Source organism: Podarcis vaucheri (assembly GCF_965113315.1).
Source record: "Podarcis vaucheri genome assembly, chromosome: 1".
Lineage (NCBI taxonomy): Eukaryota > Metazoa > Chordata > Lepidosauria > Squamata > Lacertidae > Podarcis > Podarcis vaucheri.
In genome coordinates, this window is record NC_138759.1 from 53,016,046 (window position 1) to 53,035,930 (window position 19,885).

Below are 19,885 nucleotides of genomic sequence, written 5' to 3' on the forward strand. Positions count from 1 at the left end.
GCACTATGAAGGAAGGAGGAAACAGAGGAGAAAGGAAGGAGCTAAGCGAAGGCTCAGGCAGCAAAGCCCAATGGTGAGCTAAATGGCAGGAGTGTAAATAAACAAACCTAAGAGTGAGCCTGAGGATGTGGAGTGTGATAACCTTGAAAGAGAGAGGGGCTCTAAATAAAAAAAGCAAACAGATTTTAAGTTAATGCGAACTAAAGGACACACTTATTTATTTTAAATAAAATAGAAGCAGTTGGATATAAGCGGACGCTAACTAAAGGCCATGGCCATGTTAAAAGATGCATGAAATCAGTTGACTTTGTGCATTGATTTTTGTCACTTGTGAGTAGATCAGCCGTGTCTGGAGGAGGTTGGCAGCTTCTCCTCCCCATGCTAGCCAGTTGAGGCACAGGTTATACAGTCGATCAGGACAAAGGCCCCGGCCATGCATGGATGTTCATTGCTTGATGGGTGCAATGGGGTGCTTCCAGCTGTCACTGTTTTGTGAGAGGGATTCAAGCACATAACTGGAAATGTAGGTTTGTACTATTAAAATGGATTAAAATGTTCTGGTGCCCTAGTGCAACAAACCTGTGTTGTTGTTGTAGAACAGACTTCTTGAAGTTAGGGCAGTGAGGGGAATTGCACAGAAAAGAATTAAGTTGAACCAATTAACGGGTTGATATGTAAGCACCCTGCAAGCAAATCAGGATGTCTGCTCAAATATGGATGAATGCTCAATAGACAACTTGTCTGGAGGAGCCCATGAAGCAATAACTTCTACGTGTGAAAGAGCCATCACAGATCAGGTACCAAAGAAGGAAATTTCATACTGACTCCAGTGCGATACTTTTCAACCAAGTCCAGAAACCTCAGTTGAAAGTTGTCAATGGTTTCGTAATAAAATGGAGGAAGATCAAGTGCTGCTCATGCATGTGTGAACTGACTATTGGGGCAAGCCCAAATCGCTCAGCTGTGAGACGAATGGCTTGCCCTCTGCAATGCTTTGCTGCTGGAGTGCAAAACAGAGGCCCTTGCACCTTTCTTGCTGTGCTGCCGATCCCAGTCCGAGAGCTCATGAAGTAGCAGGGCTTGATAGTTCTACACAAATGATTTCCCCCCTTCCTTGAATTATATTTGTGGTATATTATGGAGCAGATTAAACGGTCTCATTGTATGACTATTCTAACCACTTAAGAACTGGGTTTTCATGGCAGGGGAAAGAGCAATCAGTTCTCCCCAACCCCTCACTAATAGAAAAGATTGCTGTTTTGGGTGTATTGGCATAAGTCTACATTTATATCACTGGGAAGAGGACCTTTAGGATTGGGCTATAAACCAGCAGATCCGCAGAAGTAGACAGCTCATTTGAGGTTCCGTAAACAAGGCAGATGCTCAGACATACAGACGTACAAATTAGATTTCCCTATGGGATGCTAGCGTGGGCTTTTAAGGTGATAATTGTGTTGGAGAGAAAAGGCATACTTTAAAAAAAAATATCTGGTGTACACACATATGTGTCTGCTATGCTGTTGCACTGCAAGTACACATCGTGTTGGAAACTGGAATGAGTGAAGGAGCCCTCTGTTTAAGTGACAACGTTGGAAAAGATAGGTCACAAGTTGCTATCATGGCAAGTGACGCTTTCAGGCCTTAGAAGAAATTCTTCACCACTGTAAATACCCTTAACCTACAGTCGTAACTGTGCAGGTAAGACCAGGCAATTGTATGCAAATTTGCCATCATTTCTTAACACAGAACTTGGATTTGCTGCTTAGTTCAAATTCTATATTGTAGACTAGAAATGGGGAACTTTTTTTTCAGAACAAGGTTCAAATTCCCTTTTGGACAACCTTCAGGAGGTGGTGGCGGAAGGGAGTGTTGCATGGCTGGGCCAGAGGTAAAGCAGGTGGAGCAACAAATGCAAGTTTGTACACCAGGCTAGTTTCCACGCACCCCTCTCTCTCCTCTATCCAGACAAGCAAGAGGCAAAATCAGTGTTTAAGGGCATCTTACAGCCAGGCACAAGCTCTCAAAGAGGGTGCAAAGTAAGGTTTGTGAGGGCTGAGCTCAGAGGAGAGGGGACTGTGGCTAAGGTGGTGTAGCCTGGAAGGAAGTCCTGAGGGGCAGATAAAGAGGCATGGTGGTTTATTTATTTCCATTTATTGTTTTATACAGTGCCTTTCTTCTAGAGAAGGTGGTGCCGGTATTGCGTACCCTTACTTACCCCTGGAAAAAAGCACTGCTTTTATATACAGGTATTTGTGTTCTCTTCTCAGCTCAGTGAAACATTTTTGTGTAGGATTATCTATTGATCAAAAAAAAAATTTCCCTTGGAACAACGGGCTCACCCACACTTAACTTTTGCTTTGTGCTTTCAAGGCAGAGGTCCATGCTTTAAAGGGCTGTGTCGATGTACCCTTTTTTTTTCTTTTGCCCCAGAGTTCTCCCCTTGAAAACTCACTCTTTAATTATCAATCAGAACAAACAACAATCCGCAGAAAACCCAAATTGTCCATTTGTTCTGATTCTGCATTAAAGAATGGGTTTTTGCAGGGAAAGGTCTGAGACAAAAAAAGCACTCGGACACAGTGCTTCAGAATGCAGAATTGTGCCTAGAAATGCTGCACAAATGGAAGTCCGGATGAGCCCTAAATCACATTGATTTCCTTTGGCCTTCTCTCCAAGTAAGTTTGAGGCTGCAAGCTTGGAGATGCTGTGGGTTGAATTTGAGACCTTCTGCATGCAAGGCAAATGCTCTACCACTGAGCTAACAACAAGAACAGGTGGCAGTAGACGTTGGAGCATTGTTGGAAAGGTGGGGATAATGTTTCTGATTTGCCACTTTACAGAGCCAGTTTCTATTCCAGCTGGTCATCCCTCCCACTGCACCTCTTTGCTAATAGAGCCCAGCCCAGAAGAAATTACTTGATATCCTAACCACCACCACTACCCAGGGGATTAAGACTGCAGCGCAAATATTGTTTTAAGCTTTGCACAATACAATATTTATGAACCCAAACAATTTACGCAGGGAGAGTAGGAGTTGTTGTGTCACCAATCACTAGTGATGTCATAGTCAGTAGTCAACAAACAGGTACCTATGACACTTATACAAACACAGTTCACAGTGTTCCGACACTAGCAATAGACATGTTAGTCAAACTGATAGCCACTTACAATTTTATATAACCATGCATTTTAAATCAGTAACAAAGATCAACCTGGCAGCTATTTTTAAACACAAAGCTGGTTCTTGTAACTTCACTGGTATTATCACTTCTACATAACTGAGTAGAAAGTGGAACAATGGTGGATCTAAATGTAAACACTTATTTCAAACATTTCATTAATAGTTTGGGCTACCGTCTCCCATTGTTTACATACTCTGTTGCAGAGCCACCACATGTGACCGAAAGCTTCATTTTGCTCTTGGCAGTGCCAATATTTTCCTCACTCTAATTCTACATCTCAAGTATTTCTCGAGGTCTATGCAGTCATTTTAAAACAGTTTGCTCTGAGTTCTGATCTAGAAAATAATGAATTGCTACTACGGTAAATTAATGGTGTGTATGAATGAACGAACTGGATTTGTACTGTGCATTATGTACTTTATGTGGAGATGAAGAAGAGGGCCTTCTTCACTGTAGCTCCCTGGCTGTGGAATGCCTGGCTAGTGCTGTGATTGGTCATATGCCAGCACCAAGTTAAGGCCCAGCTGTTCATGCAAGCATTTGAGGTGGGGGGGGGCGCAGGGGAGGCTTTAACTGCAGTTGCATTTGAGCTGCTTATATTGATTTTTATAGCTGATTGCTAGATCAGCTGCCTGAAGCAAAGGAGAACATGGCGCCCTTTCCTCATGCAATATACAGAAGCCAACTGGAACGGCAGTTCAGTCTTACTCTAACACCAGTGATGGAATATTGTTTTCTACAGCACTGAGGGATCAGACTAGTTGCTGGGACGGGCAAGGACATGCCATGTAGTACACACAGCTCTGATGAAGGAGGGAAATGGCCAGAGAGCTGCTGCCCCCTGAGTTTCTGCTGCCTGAGGTGGTCACCTCATTTTGCCTAATAATAGGGATGACCCTGAGTTTTGATGTGTGTGTGTTTATGGCTTATGTTGCATTGTCATTTTATGGCTTGTAATCCACCCCAGTAACATCTGATATAAGGTGGCTTGCTAAAAACAACAACAACCTGGTAGCTACCTTTCACAGTCAGTGAGGAAACCACAAACTCCCTTTTTAAATCTAGTCGTCATGTAATGAACACAAAAAAAGAACACAGACAAGTCAGGAATAGAGACAAACCATTCTGGAAAAAAGTAACCGCTGAGTCATATATTACATTTTGCAACAGTGATTCATGTATTTCAGTCTACCCGCCTTCAAAAGTTTCACATACTTGGGGGAGGAGGGGGGAATTGTCGGTGTGTAACTTCACACAGTGTGTGACATCTCTTGAGACGGAGAGCTGTAGCAATGCGGCCAGTGGCTCAGAATGAGCAGATCGCTACTGGAAAAGGGAGAGGTTGTTGTTTTCCTTATGGGTCTCTTTCTTGGCAGAGAAAATCAGAAATGTGAATTGGCACATCATTGGAAAGGCTGCTTGATTATGCTGATTTAAAATAGCTGACCATCAGGGTTGGGCTACAAAAGAAAGAAAACCAGTGTAACCCTGGTGCGTCAGGGATGGGTGACCTTAAAGACTACCCTGTTCTTCAGATGGTGATTGGAGGGCTGGATGCTCATTGTGACTCACATGAGCCGAAATTCTTGTGGATAATCAGGGTTCGTAATTTAGTTGGCACCCGCCAACAGTAAAGATTTCCCAGTTATGGAGTACATGTATTTACCGTCCACTTCAAAGCCCCAAATGTCTTACTTGCAGTGGCGTAGCATGGGTTGCCAGCACACAGGGCCATGCGGAGAGGGGCGGGTGGGAGGGAGGGAAATGGAGTATGTATGCACATTCAACTGCCTAACGGCATCACCCAAGAGATCTCAGCCATAGAGTTGTTCCATGGTCTGAAGAGGTCACTTCCTAGTGAACATGGAGAAGCCATTTTCAACAGCGCCCAGTGACAGAAGCACACAGTTGTACTGAGGCAACACCTAACATTTTTGAGCCCGGGGCAACTGCCCCTGTGACCCTACCCGCACTCTATGCCACTGGGTGCAGGGTACTTTAGGGCAAGGGTGGGGAACCTCAGGCCCACCACAGCATCCGCTACTGATGCTGCTCCATCAGCTGAACCAATTGATACCAAAGATTTCACCAGCGCCGTACAGATGAACAATGAAGTGTGAAATTTCCTGCTCAGAATTGTGAAAGCTATTTTATATCTCCATGGAAATCTAGTTAGGCAAAAATATTGCCCCACATTGAGTGGTAGGAACAGTAAAGGTGGTTGTCCCCTCTCCCCCCCCCCACAAAGTTTCAGTCCACAGGTTGCCAATTGGTCACCCCCCCTCTACTTAAAGCATGGTCTTTATATCAAAATGCCACTAATTCCCCAAAGTCTTTGAACAGTCATGCTGCACTCCCCTAGAAAGAACACCCAATCTGTCTCGTGTCCTTCAATCTGGTAATGTTGATTTAGTGCTTCTAATAGCAACCTTTAACCCAGCAAATCGTAGGAAACGCTGGTTTAAAACGGCAGTCAACACAGAGCTAAATTGGGACAGGGCTTACCTTATTTACATATCCTTGATGAGGATATGAAATTCTGAATTATGAGGCTGCTTGTATGTGTGCATGAGAGAGAGAGTTCATATCTGTATACAGTGATACCTTGGTTTACAACCATAATCCGTTCTGGAGGTCCGGTTGTAAACCAAAGCAGGTTGTAACCCAAGGCGCGTTTTCGCCAACGGGGCCTCAAAAAAATAATAATTGGTTCTAATCCAAAAAAATGGGCTGTAATTCAAAACACACTTCAGGGTTTGACGTGGTTGTAATCGAAAATGGTTGTAATCCAAAACAGTTGCAAACCAAGGTACCACTGTACTGTCTTTCAGTGGTGGCTCATGTACATTACAACTTGTGGAGAAGAAAGTAGGGAGACCAAAACTATACCCATACCACACATGTAAAGCATTCATACCACTTTAACAGGCATGGGAGCCGTAGTTTGTTAAGGTGCTGGGAAGTGTAACTCCGTAAGGTCCATACCTTTAACAAACTACAGTTCTCAGAATTCTGGGAATTTCCAGGGGAGGCAGGATTGTTAACGTGGCATAATAATGCTTGAAATGCATGGTGTGGATGAGACCCAACAGTAAGTGGAGTCAGAGCTAATGGCAGGCAGAGCCAACCAGTTCTTGTTTCCCACTGCCCTGCAGAGTTGTACAAAGGCAACACTTGAAGTAAGGAGGAGGAAGCTTTCAGGAAGTGTCATCCCCCTCCCTGACTGTAAGTAAGAAGAAAGGCAGATGGGGGCTGGCTGAGGACAGACTTGAGCTTGGTGGTCCATTAGACCGCCATCTTTCCTTTCAATTGGCTCATTGAGGGAAAGCCCTTGCCTCTCTCCCATAGATCTGGGCCACCCAGACTCTCTGTTCACTACTTGAGAATTTCCCTAGGGCCAGGGTAGCCAATGTGGCATCCTTCAGATGCTGTGGACTACAGCTCCCATGATTCCTGACTAATGGCTATTCTGGTAGGGGCTGATGGGAATGGGAGTCAACACATCTGAAGCACACCACATTAGCTATCTCTGCCCTAGGCTGTGCCCCTGATCCAAGAAACACCAGTTCTCCCCAGGCCGTGCATCCCATGAGTTTGTCCTCTATCCATGATAATGCCTCCTGCTTGCCTGCACAGAAGATGAAAAGATGTGTGTGTGAAACCTCTGACTTCCATGTAGCTGTGTACAGAATACAGAATACAGAATACAGTGGTACCTCAGGTTAAGTACTTAATTCATTCCGGAGGTCCGTTCTTAACCTGAAACTGTTCTTAATCTGAAGCACCACTTTAGCTAATGGGGGCCTCCTGCCGCTACGCCGCTGGAGCACGATTTCTGTTCTCATCCTGAAGCAAAGTTCTTAACCCGAGGTACTATTTCTGGGTTAGCAGAGTCTGTAACCTGAAGCGTATGTAACCCGAGGTACCACTGTACTTTTAAAGCACAATAGAAGTGCATTTTCTTCCTCAGATAATTCTGGGCACTGTTAAGAGTTGCTAGGAACTGTAACTCTGTGAAGGGTAACCCATAGTACCCAGAATTCTCTGAGGGAGAGAATGTGTTTTGAATGTGCTTTGAAAGTATAATGAGAGTGTAGCCCACTTTACAAAGGCAAGAATCACATCAATTGCTCCATCCACTTTTGCTTTCTGGCTCAGTGGCTCTCCCCCCTGGGGGGAATGCAGCTCTGAGCCTGAAAAAGCCCCCATCTCCCAGTTTACACCTACACTTTCACAGGAGAAGATTCCCAAATAGAGAGTAAATTTCATAAATGCCTATTAAAATGTTGATACGTACATATTCCCTATAGCATTTAATCGTTCTCCAAGCCAACACACATAAGTAAAATATCTACTCTTTTGACAATAACTTCCAGAAAATAACCAAGGTAATACAGAACATAAGTTAGTTTGTAAGCTTTCAGGGCAGGAAAATGCAGCTTTTCTGCTTTTAATTCTAATTGCTTAGCACTTGTACTACATTGATTTCTCAAGGGATCTCACTGCTTTCCTGTAGTACAATTGACCCTATTGATTAGTGGTGTTAGGTGTGCACAGGTATTTTGGGGCAAGCTCCTTATTGGGTCCCATCAGGGGAGAAGCCGGAATATAAGTGAATATGTAAATAAATGGGACCCTTATCATTTACAGTGGCTGACATTTCTTGTGCTGTTGCTCTCTATGACTGCCCAACATTGCTGGCTTCAGTTCAACCTACAAAAAAAGCTGCACAAAACCAGCTGTTTGTTCATGGCACCCTGATTTCTAGAACGTATCTTTTTGTGTAAGGCCTACAAGAAAAAGTGGGAAGGGAGAAATGGACAGGGGATTCTGGAGAAACATTATCAAGCTTCTTTCATTCCAGTGTGCTATTTCAAGACTGGGACAATTGCAAGCCACTCTGACTCATGATTGTTGGATGCTTAGAGCTGGCAATGCCAAAATAAATATGCGTGCACATACAACACCTCAGCATGATGTGGGAAGATTCAAATTAAGGAGGCTAATGAGACTGTTGACCAATCACAGGAAGCTGCTTTATGCAGAGTTCTTTTATGCAGCATTGTCGACACAGGCTGGCAGGTGCTCTCCATGGCTCAGGCAGGGTTCTTCAACCAGCCAACCAGCCCTTCATGCAAATATTGGGACATATATATAAAGCATGGGTAGGCAAACTAAGGCCCGGGGCAGGATCCGGCCCAATTGCCTTCTAAATCCAGCCAGTGGACGTGTTTTTACATGAGTAGAATCTGTCCTTTTATTTAAAATGTATCTCTGGGTTATTTGTGGGGCATAGGAATATAGTCCGGCCCTCCACAACATTTGAGGGACAGTGGACCGACCCCCTGCTGAAAAAGTTTGCTGACCCTTGACATGCACTCTACTAACATGCTGTGGTCATTTCACAGTTCCCACTGCCTTCCACATGTATTATTCACACAAGGACTGAGATCATAAAAATTAGAGCTGTTGTTAACTGTTTTGCTCTTTGTGATGCTGTCATCTCTGTGTCACTCTTATTGACGCCTTTACCTGGCTTAACCCTTCCTCAGCACCCTTTGCTCCTCAAGCAAGTGTGCTGAGCCACAAGTGACAGACAGTGTGGGATGACGGACCCATTCCCTATCTATCCAACCTTTTAAGAGAGTTTTGAAGTTCTGCTGCCTTCTATGGGTCATATTGCCAACCTGTGTCAACCTTTGCCAACCTGGTGCCCTCTAAATTATTTTGGACTACAACTATCATCAGCCCCAGCCACCGCAACCTGCACTTGCCGATCCCCATGAACGGCCATTGGCACAATGGGTAATGATTTAATTCAAAGGAATACTTAACAATGTTGAGACTATAAGGCAACGGTCCCTTGCTCTGTCATGAGGTCAGCCGGCAATGGCCTTTTTGATGGTGCTTCCCCTTTTGTAGGATGCCTTTCCTTGCAAGGTTGTCTGTCCCCCCTCTGTTAATTTTCAAGATAAATTTAAGAACTCTCCTGTTCACCCCAGGATTTGATGGCTGAAAAATGCTAGGCATGGCAACTGTGAAATTAGCAACGGTGAGAGCATCTCCTTGTTTTTAGATGCCTTGAATTATTTTTGATTGTATTGTTTTAATGCCAATGTGTTTGCCACCCTGAGCTCAATTGGAAGGGTGTAATATATACACATGCTAATCTCTTAAAAAAAAAAAAAAGATAACAGATAACAGATACAAAAGCACAGAATGCTGGAACAACAGGCAAGTTCAGCACTTTCAGACTATTGAAGAATACAAAGAACCCTAAACCCCTAATATATGTAATAAACAGCAACAACATTCACCATGCTGGGTAGGACTAATGGGAGCTGGAGGGTCATATTTCCACCATCCATTATTTCTTACTAAAAAGAAGGAATCTTTTTATTCTTTTTATTTATACTGCCAACCTAGCAGTTCGAAAGCATGTCAAGGTGCAAGTAGATAAATAGGTACTGCTCCAGCGGGAAGGTAAATGGCGTTTCTGTGCACTGCTCTGGTTCGCCAGAAGCGGCTTAGTCCTGCTGGCCACATGACCTGGAAGCTGTACACCGGCTCCCTCGGCAAATAAAGCGAGATGAGCGCCACAACCCCAGAGTTGGCCACGACTGGACCTAATGTTCAGGGGTCCCTTTACCTTTACCTTTTAATGTTTAATGTTTTATTATGTTTTTATATCTGATGGAAGCTGCCAGAGTGGCTTGGGCAACCCAGTCAGATGGGCAGGCGGCTACTACTACTACTACTACTACTACTACTACTATTATCCGTTTTAGATTTCCCACAAATCCTTCCCCCCCCCCCGGTCTGGGATATTGAACCAAAATATTTCACATCATTTCTTTCTATAGGCCTTCCTTTGTGTCTGCTTCCCAAAGTGCAAAATCTGCCTAAGCTACTATCGCTGTGTATTTTAGGGAAGGCAAGGATAACACTGATTTCAAGGAAGGGGTCAGAAAGCATTAAGTTTCTCTGGGAGCTGATATAGCCTAAGTCAAATAAAACACCATTGAATTGGCGATTATTGAATTTGAGTGTGTGTGTGTGTTTAAAAAGAACCAAAGCTGAGATTGTTGATTGTGGTATCTCTCTTGTAAGCATTTTGTTTGGGGCACAAACATTTTAGCAGCTTGGCTTTGTGTTGTTCCTTGTATTACTGAAGAAAGCTGGAAACTGTTGTGAGTTAAGAACAAATGTTTTATTTAGTTTTAACACAAAAGACCTTGATCATGATCAACCTTCCAGCTTCTGCTGTTTCCTTCTCCGCTCTGACTACACCCCTTCGCACCTTAATCCTTTCAGACCAGCTCTTACTCTCTCACAGGTATCTCTGTCACTTTCTGGGACAAAATGTCAATAGCTCTGCTCACATGAAATGTTATTTCTCTTTATGTTTTGTGACAACAGGGAGCAGTCCCTTCCCAGATCTTCATTGTCTATTATGGACCAGTATTGTAACTAAATGTTTTTTGGCCTTTAGCTTAAAAATGTATAAATTACCTCTTTTGGTGCTATTTTGTGTCCTCTGGTTTCTTCAAGATTTCTCCCACCCCATTCATCAACAGTTAGTACCGGGATAAAGTTCATTGTCAAGATTGGTTATGCATGTATTGTTTGTTATTATATAATTTTTGGGTGTGGGTGTATTCCTGAAAATATGAAATCTTTGATCAGGAGACCACATATAACCAGTACTTTCTATAGGACTTGGTGGAGCCATTCATAAACCACTCACAGAACCTCACATTTTTATTTGCTCTGCAGAGTTTTTCTCTTAGGGTAAATTCAGGTTGTGCAGTTGTAGTTGATTGGGAGGTCTAACATCCCCAGAAACAAATGAGAATGAATGATCAATAAATAGCCAACATTGGGTGTTTCCAGATGACTTGTTTATTGAGCATTCATCCTGATTTCTAAGAACGTTAGATAGCATTACACCAAATCCAGTGTTACACCCCACTTTACAGTGCATTTCCCGTCCCTTTCCTTATCACACAAACACTGATCTATTGGAGAAGTGGTCTTGTGCAAAACCTCCCAATCAACTATAATTGCACAACCTGAATTTGCCAGAATCCCATCCAAAAATAGCAACAGTATAGCTGCCTAATATTATTGCAAACAAATCAGGATGAATGTTTGCTAAACAGGTGGTCCGGAAGGTTCCTTAAACCATTGCTGGCTTTCGCACCCAAGGATGCATTGAAGCAGAGGTGGACTGGAACAGGACGATACAACAAATAAAATTGCTGAAGCTATTAGTATTCTTACACACTGCCCCAATCTCTGTGAGATTCCAGGAGTTTCAGGCACACTTACCCAGGGTTTGTGTTTCTGTTTGGAAATGAGGAACAGCAGACTGTGGTGTCTTTATGATATATGGATTATTTACACATATATACAACCTGAGCCTACATATGGGGGGTGGAGAGCTTAACACCCCAAGAGGTTCTTGTTTCTCCCATAGCCATGGCAGCCTTGGATTGAAAAAGACACCAGCTATGGCCCGGCCTCCCTCCAGCTTGCTGCATTTTACAGACTGCAACTATATTCTTCCATCTCACATCATCCCCCAACTGCAACCCTAAATTCTCCACTCTGCTAGACATCTCAGAGCTTAGGGAAGGGACAGTGGCGTAGCGTGGGTTGTCAGCACCCGGGGCAAGGCAAGTAATTTGCGCCCCCTAACCCTAACCCCCAGATGTTGCGCCCGGTGCGGCCGGGCCCCCCCCTGCACCCCCCACGCTACGCCACTGGGAAGGGAACCACCCATTTGCCAGATGGCACATAGTCTTTGCTTTGCTGATCGCACATCTCCCTTTCTTCTCTGTTAACGGCCCATCTCTCAGGTGATCTCCTGAACATGGGAATCTGACTTCCAGTTTAACTCTCCAAGCATTGTTTATGTTATAACACTTACTAATTCCAGGAATTATGTGTGTCTAGCACCCACAAACTCATAAATATATGTATGAGCCAAAGTGCCAAGGAACTGTTTTGAGGTAGGATCTATGTAGGATTGCAAAGTTTTTTAAGTGGCCTCTCTATAAAGGTTGCCTTTCACAGTAACTCAGTGTGCAGACCTGAGTAGCTGAAAATGCTTGCCTCCATGCTATGAAGCTTCACCTGTGGCTTTCTGTGCAAAAGGCTGCTGATAAGGGCATAAGGGGAAGCGTGGCAAGTTTGACTGGTCATTTGACAACTCATAATTTATAGCTTAAGTTAAAAGCTGAAGGATGAACTGCAGTATACTGAATATTGAGCAGTTGTATACATCAGCAATATTTGCCCTTATTATTAATGACTTCCTGTTATCCGGGTTGCTTTACCTTAACGAAGATCACTCTAATCAATTGCATTCATATGTGAAATTTCATTTAAGTTACCTTAATTGTTTAGAGTAAACTGAAGCTTTAAAATATGGAGGCCTTTATTTTTAAAACACTTAGTTTTCGTTCTTTACTTTTTGCAATTTAAATTGCAATACTTTGCACCCACCCACCGACCCAGCAAAGAAAGTCATTTATATTTATCCACTCATGAATTAAGGATTAGTACAAATTATCTAGAATACTCACGTTGATTGACTAAACATTCTGATACCACCTGCAAAATAATAAATGGCATCTCCCGCAGTGGGGCTGCTAACATCTGAGGCAGGAGACTGCCAGTTTCACACCGAGATAATTGTGACAACAGGTCAAGCAGAGTTTCATTTCGTAACAATTTGTCTCCCAAATAATTATGCCATTTGATATGCCTGCAGCACAGACCCAGGCCATAGAATTTAGATGGATGTTCCATATGCTACAAGCTGTAGTTGTTCCCCCGCAGTCCCTGTTAGTAGCCCTGTGCCTTCAAAAGTCAAAGAGCAGGCCAATTCAATATGTCACTTTCCCCATTTCTTCTTCGCCAAGCCAGGAGAGAGCTTTGTCTGTGGTATTTCTGCCTGGCATGCCCCCGCTAGGGACAAAAACTTCTTTATGCGCCCCCTCGCCCAGCTTGTCCGGAGTTTTGGGCTGGGTTGCCATCAGTATGCTGATGACACCCAACTCTATCTGTTGATGGATGGCCATCCTGACTCGGCCCCAGACACACTGACCAGATGTCTGGAAGCTGTGGCTGGATGGTTACGTGGGAGCCGGTTAAAGTTAAATCCTTCGAAGACAGAGGTCCTGTGGCTGGGACGGGACGATATGGGATTGAGGGGGCAACTCCCATCTCTTGCGGGGGTGCAATTAGTGCCAGCACCGGCCGTTAAGAGTTTGGGTGTAATCTTCGATACCTCCCTCTCTATGGAGGCGCAGATTACAGCTATAACAAAGGCGGCATTTTTTCATCTCCGCCAAGCTAAGCAGTTGGCCCCTTATCTCTCTCGTCCTGACCTAGCCACTGTGATCCATGCGACGGTCACCTCCAGACTGGATTATTGTAACTCGCTCTACGTGGGGCTGCCCTTGAGACTGACCCAGAAACTCCAGCGGGTGCAGAATGCCGCGGCGAGACTCCTTATGGGGTCTTCGCTGCGAGAGCATATTCATCCGATATTATACCAGCTGCACTGGCTCCCGGTGGAGTACAGGATCAGGTTTAAGGTGCTGGTTTTAACCTTTAAAGCCCTATACGGCCTAGGACCCTCGTACCTACGGGACCGCCTCTCCTGGTATGCCCCACAGAGAAACCTACGGTCTGCAAATAATAACATCCTCAAGGTCCCAGGCCTCAGAGAAGTTAGGCTGGCCTCAACTAGAGCCAGGGCCTTCTCGGCTGCGGCTCCAAACTGGTGGAATGCTCTGTCACAAGAGACTAGGGCCCTGCGGGACCTGACATCTTTCCGCAGGGCCTGCAAGACAGAGTTGTTCCGCCAGGCCTTTGGTCAGGGCGCAGCCTGACTCCCTCCTCTGGCAACCTGCACAGAATTTTGCTTAATTGGTTGCCATTAATTTGATTTAATTAATTTTTATAATGAAATATTTTTAGATTTTGTGATCATTTGATTGATTATTTGATTGTTGTTAGCCGCCCTGAGCCCGGCTTCGGCTGGGGAGGGCGGGATATAAATAAAATTTATTATTATTTATTATTATTATTATTATTATTATTTCAGGAAAAAGAAAGAACCATAACAGCACAAATGCATTTAGGCCCCATTGACACTATACATTTAAAGCAGTAGCCTATCACTTGAAACAGTCAAGGCCTGCCAGCCCCTAAAGCAGGCTTCCTCAACCTCGGCCCACCAGATATTTTTAGCCTACAACTCCCATGATCCCTAGCTAGCAGGACCAGTGGTCGGGGATGATGGGAATTGTAGTCTCAAAACATCTGGAGGGCCAAGGTTGAGGAAGCCTGCCCTAAAGAATCCTGGGAAATATAGTTTGTTAAAGGTGCTGAGAGCTGTTAGGAGACCCCAGTTCCCCACATAGAACTACAGTTCCCAGAATGGTTGAACAACCAGGGAAATGTAGCTCTGAGGAGGGCAAAGAGGCCTTCTAACACTCAGTACTCTGGGAACAAACTACAGTTCCCAGTATGCTTGGGGGGGGCATGACTGGGAAGGGGGGTTATTGCTTTGCTGTTTTGCTTTACATGTTTACTTGTTTTTATCCTGTATTTTATTCTGTGATCTTATGACTTAAAGTGGTATGCTACCTACATTCATATGTTGGTTTACAGCACCTATTATTGGCTTCTCAAAAGTAAGTTCTATTCAGTTCGATGTGCTTACTCTCAGGGAGTGGGGATAGGAGAGCAGCCTAAAAGTTCCTGGGCTCCAGTACAATGGTACCTCTGGTTACGAATTTAATTACCGTATTTTTCGCTCTATAAGACGCACCAGACCACAAGACGCACCTAGTTTTTGGAGGAGGAAAACAAGAAAAAAAATATTCTGAATCTCAGAAGCCAGAACAGCAAGAGGGATCACTGCTCAGTGAAAGCAGCAATCCCTCTTGCTGTTCTGGCTTCTGTGATAGCTGCACAGACTGCATTCGCTCCATAAGACGCACACACATTTCCCCTTACTTTTTAGGAGGGGAAAAGTGAGTCTTATAGAGCAAAAAATACGGTAGTTCCGGAGGTCCGTTCTTAACCTGAAACTCCGGGTTAGCGGAGTCTGTAACCCAAAGCTTTTGTAACCCAAGGTACCACTGTACTCAGGAGAAACTGTCATCTCAGTTCAACTCATAGCTGTCAACTTTTCCCTTTTCTTGTGAGGAATCCTATTCGGAATAAGGGCATTTCCCTTAAAAAAAGGAAAACGTTGACAGCCATGGTTCAGCTTGCATGTCCCCTGAAGATGGGCATATTGGTGATTCTCCCGGATCGCAGCTATGTATGGTGGCATGGGCAGCTTTGGTGCCTATTATCTTTAATAGAGACTTGTAGACAACAACAAAAAGTCACAGCTAATTCAAATTCATAAATTGGCTTCAGCTGGCATGCTCTCCTCTCGAGGGTCCTCCAACCCCCCAGAGCTGATTTTGACATCATGTAGAAAGTTAAAGGGGAGAGGAGAGAGAAATTCCATTGTCCTAGGGCACACACCCCTGGTGCTAGCAGAATGAGAGCATTGGATATCGCCCAATGTTTAAAGCATTACAATAAAAAAAACACATCATAAGAGACAGCAGCGGGATAAAAGAAATAAAAATTAAATTCTTTCATTGGTACCTGACACACAGTTGCTTCTGTCCCAGGTCCTATTATTATTATTATTATTATTAGTAGTAGTAGTAGTAGTAGTATTTTCACTGATATGAACACATAGAAAATACAGTAAAAGTGATAAGTGATAAATGCATATAGAAATTTAAAAAAATTAACAGAAGTACAATGGGGATGAAAACCCAGAAAACAAGTGAGAATACAAGACTATGTTCAACTATCATGTATGGAAAGAAAAGAAAAACTTCTGTTGTTCATCCTGGCACCTCTGTTCCAAATTATAGGTGCACATAACATTTGTATACAGTGGTACCTCAGGTTAAGAACTTAATTCGTTCTGGAGGTCCGTTCTTAACCTGAAATTGTTCTTAACCTGAGGTACCACTTTAGCTAATAGGGCCTGCCGCGCTGCCACTGCACGATTTCTGTTCTCACCCTGAAGCAAAGTTCTTAACCTGAGGAACTATTTCTGGGTTAGCGGAGTCTGTAACCTGAAGCGTCTGTAACCTGAAGCGTTTGTAACCTGAGGTACCACTGTAATTCAGGCACAATCTTTAGAGGGGCAGGCCTGACAGCAGCTGAGTGTCAATTCGACCCTGTGATTGGCAGGTGAAGCCTTGGCAGTGGTGGCACCATCACTAGGGTCTGCCTGGTTGGCATTGCTGACCCATAATGGAGCCTTTTCAGTGATGGTTCCCCATTTGTAAGGGAATGCCCTCCCTGCAGAGGTCTATTTGTCTCCCTCATTATTGATTTTCCAAACATTTCTGTTTAGCTAGGGATCTAATGCTCACATGAAACCAGAAATATGTAAGCTTAGATGCCAGGTAAAACTCTCAGGGAAGTTTGCGTACGTAAACCACAACCAAAAAGATGCTCTATTGAGTAACAACATGCCTAATCTCTGGTGGTGGTGAAGAACTGAAGAATGACTTGAGATGAGGTGGGCAACCTTTGCTTTCCAGATGTTGTTGGACCGAAACTTCCATCATCCAGAATAGGAACAATTGTGGAATAGGGATATAAAATTTACAGCATACTATGGTTTAAGAGAAAATTATATGAAAGTGATCTATCGATGATATCTTAACACTGAGTAAACTGGCCGCCTCTGTTTATCCACAGGCTGACTGGTAGGGGCACAGGCAAACATAGCAGAAAGTCCTAATCCAAATCAACAACAGAATGATGTGCTGTAAAATCTGCTTCTGCACCAGAAAAGGTTGACAACTTCTGTTAGCGAAAGCAAGTAAGCAAACAAACAACCCCCTGCTGTTTTTCAGCTTTCCTCGCCCAGACTCCCAGGGAAGTGTTTTCAGGCCCCATCCTGGTTTTGGTTTTCATTGCAGGCTCCAGAAGAAATAAATTATATCAAAGCCTGAAAGGAGGGCCACATTGCATAAGAAGGGGCAGTATGACTCGCAACGTTATGTTGGGAAACAAGCTACAAATACAAGCTCACAGCAAAGTTCAATTAGCCTGACCTTCAGAGTCTCTTGGCCTCCACAATGTGCACTGATAGCAGTGGATGGTCAAGATGCCAAATAGCTCTTACAGCTCGAAAGGGTTTGCTTGTTTGCACAAATGGGATTTTTTTATGCTGCAGACTTCAGGACACATGCACCCTTATTCTGCTAACCTTATGTTTTTATCACTGAAGTCGATGAGACTTAATTCCAGGTTGGAGCCTTGTGGGAATTACCATTTAATTCTCTAGCCTTGCAATTTTAAGTATATTTGCTTGAAGTTCAACACATTAAGTAGGTGGCCATGCCTTCTGATCTTAGAATTGCTTATTGCCAAGCAAGCATGATTAACACCACAATCCTAAGTATGTTTACTCAGAAGTAAGTCCCTATAAATTCAATGTAACTTACCTCCAAGTTAATGTGCAGAGGACTGCAGGCTCAAATTACATTCCTAGGCTGACATTCTCTGGCTCTATTCTTCACATTATTTATCTTAGAAAAGTCCCATTACCAATAAATAGGTTAAATGAAAATCAAATGATGAGAAAATTGTGACCTTACATTCCTTGGAAAATCCCATCGTGAATGAAGCATCCATGACTAAGGGAACATACGAATTTTGCACTTTTATTAAGTATAGCTTATTTCCAAATGTATCATAGCATTTTAGATTCTATGTTTAAACTACTACAGAAATTCTGGCAAGAGATAATGCAAAAGGAAAAATGTAAAAAGATACATTTTATTAATTACGTAGGAAGCAACCTGAGTAATTTTTCCCCACTTGTCAAAATATGATGGTGGTAGAATATGGACTGTTCACATAAACAAAACCTTTAAATTAATTAATTGGCGAAGCCTTACCAAAATAAAAAGCACAAAGCTGTATACTCCAACAGCCAGATCATAGATACTTTGGGGGTCATTCTGGCTGTACCCCCACACTTACTGGACAGTCAGAAATTGTGACACACAAAACTGAACCAACATATATGCAATCTCTGTAAGGGATAGTCTCATGGGATGCTGTAAGACTTCCCTGTTTAAAACAGTTACAGAAGAACTCTGGTTATAAAATGCGCACTGCTATCAAATTACGCTCATCCATTACTCATCATGACTGCATTATAACTGTAGTTTCACAATTGAGCCATGAGTTCATGTTGGCTTCTTGCAACATCTATAGTCATTACACAGAAGCCCTAAACTCGCAAAAACTTGGTGAAGTTTACTGCTGTAGTCCCAATGTACAGTTTTACTCTTCTCAGTTAAGCGAAACACAGCTCAGGGATCAGAATGCCAAAATTACTGTTGCTTCTCAAGATGCAACAAGGCTAGGTTTGCAAATACTATTGCCTACAGTGTGCTCCGTATTCTAGAGATCTAAGTATGTGTTAAAAGTATATATTAAAAATGTTTCCATGTTATGAACTGCAATTTGATAAAAATGAATAAATGAACGATGGTCAAAGGATCACATAAGTAGTTTAACTGCACAGTGGGGCTTCCCATTGCAAAAATCTGGTCCTGTGAATTGGGGGAATATGATTCAATTCAGTATAAAGATTTGCAACCCTTCCCTTTTATTCATTTACAGGGTTCTTTGGATCCTGACCACGAGGGATGGACAAATCTGTCAATTTTTGGTTCTGTTTCTCCTTTTTCCAATCTTAAATTCAGATCTCCAGATTTATTTATTTTTGCAGAAGTTTGCTTTTTTAAAAAATCCATGTGAAAATTCTTCAGCATTTTAGTTCAAATTTCTCCTAATAAACACCTTGTTGCATGCAGTTGTGACAGATAAAGACATTTTGCAAGCAATTTCCCCCAATACAATGATTTTATATATTATTCTCACCAATATGTGCACATATGCACACTTTGCCCTAATATGTGCATATTTGTGTGCATTGCTTGGCTTTACCAATGTACGGCAAAATTGTGAAAAGTACGGATTTTGAAAGATGGCTGTGTTTCAGTTCACATATTGTTTTGGAAAGTGTGAATTATGTAAGTTTAAATGTGACCTGAATCTAATTTCTCCTCCATCTCTACATGCGCTGGCATATATATCTACAAACCTGGATGGACATCACCAGAACATTAGAATTACATGTTTTACAATACTGTCTAGAGCCTCCATTTTAAGTATATTCACTCTAAAGTGACATATATCAATATTTTTCTAGATAATAATTACTCTTGTGACATCTTACAAGTTTAACAAATTTAGATCATGTTTAGATGCCTTAGGCTCATATTATAATACATTTATTAGTACTTAAAGTGCTACAAGGCACTGATGTTTTTGCTGCAACACACTAATATGGACTCTTCCATAGTATCTAAAAAGTTATTTCTCTCCCCCCCATGCAATAAATAAATTCCATTGCAGAAATTTTTGCTTGAAATAGTGCTTATTATGCTGAGGTACTGCCATTTCCCAAGAACTCATATAGCAATGTATTTCAGAAAACATAACTCTTTCCCCTTTGTAGGTTAAATTGCCATGAAGAATGTGGTTCTACTTTGGCTTATTTGTGAATATTGTCTATG

At 42.8% G+C, this 19,885-nt stretch overlaps 1 long non-coding RNA gene across 1 annotated transcript in view; it reads left to right on the top strand.

Annotated features, from left to right (window-relative positions):
• Nucleotides 1-19,718, top strand: part of LOC309514722 — a 30,197-nt gene extending 10,479 nt beyond the window's left edge. Inside the window, exons 3-4 of the long non-coding RNA XR_014212122.1 lie at nt 16,986-17,109; nt 18,927-19,718. This is a non-coding gene — a long non-coding RNA (uncharacterized lncRNA). The remainder of the gene's footprint in view (nt 1-16,985; nt 17,110-18,926) is intronic.
• The last annotated feature ends 167 nt before the right edge of the window (nt 19,719-19,885 follow it).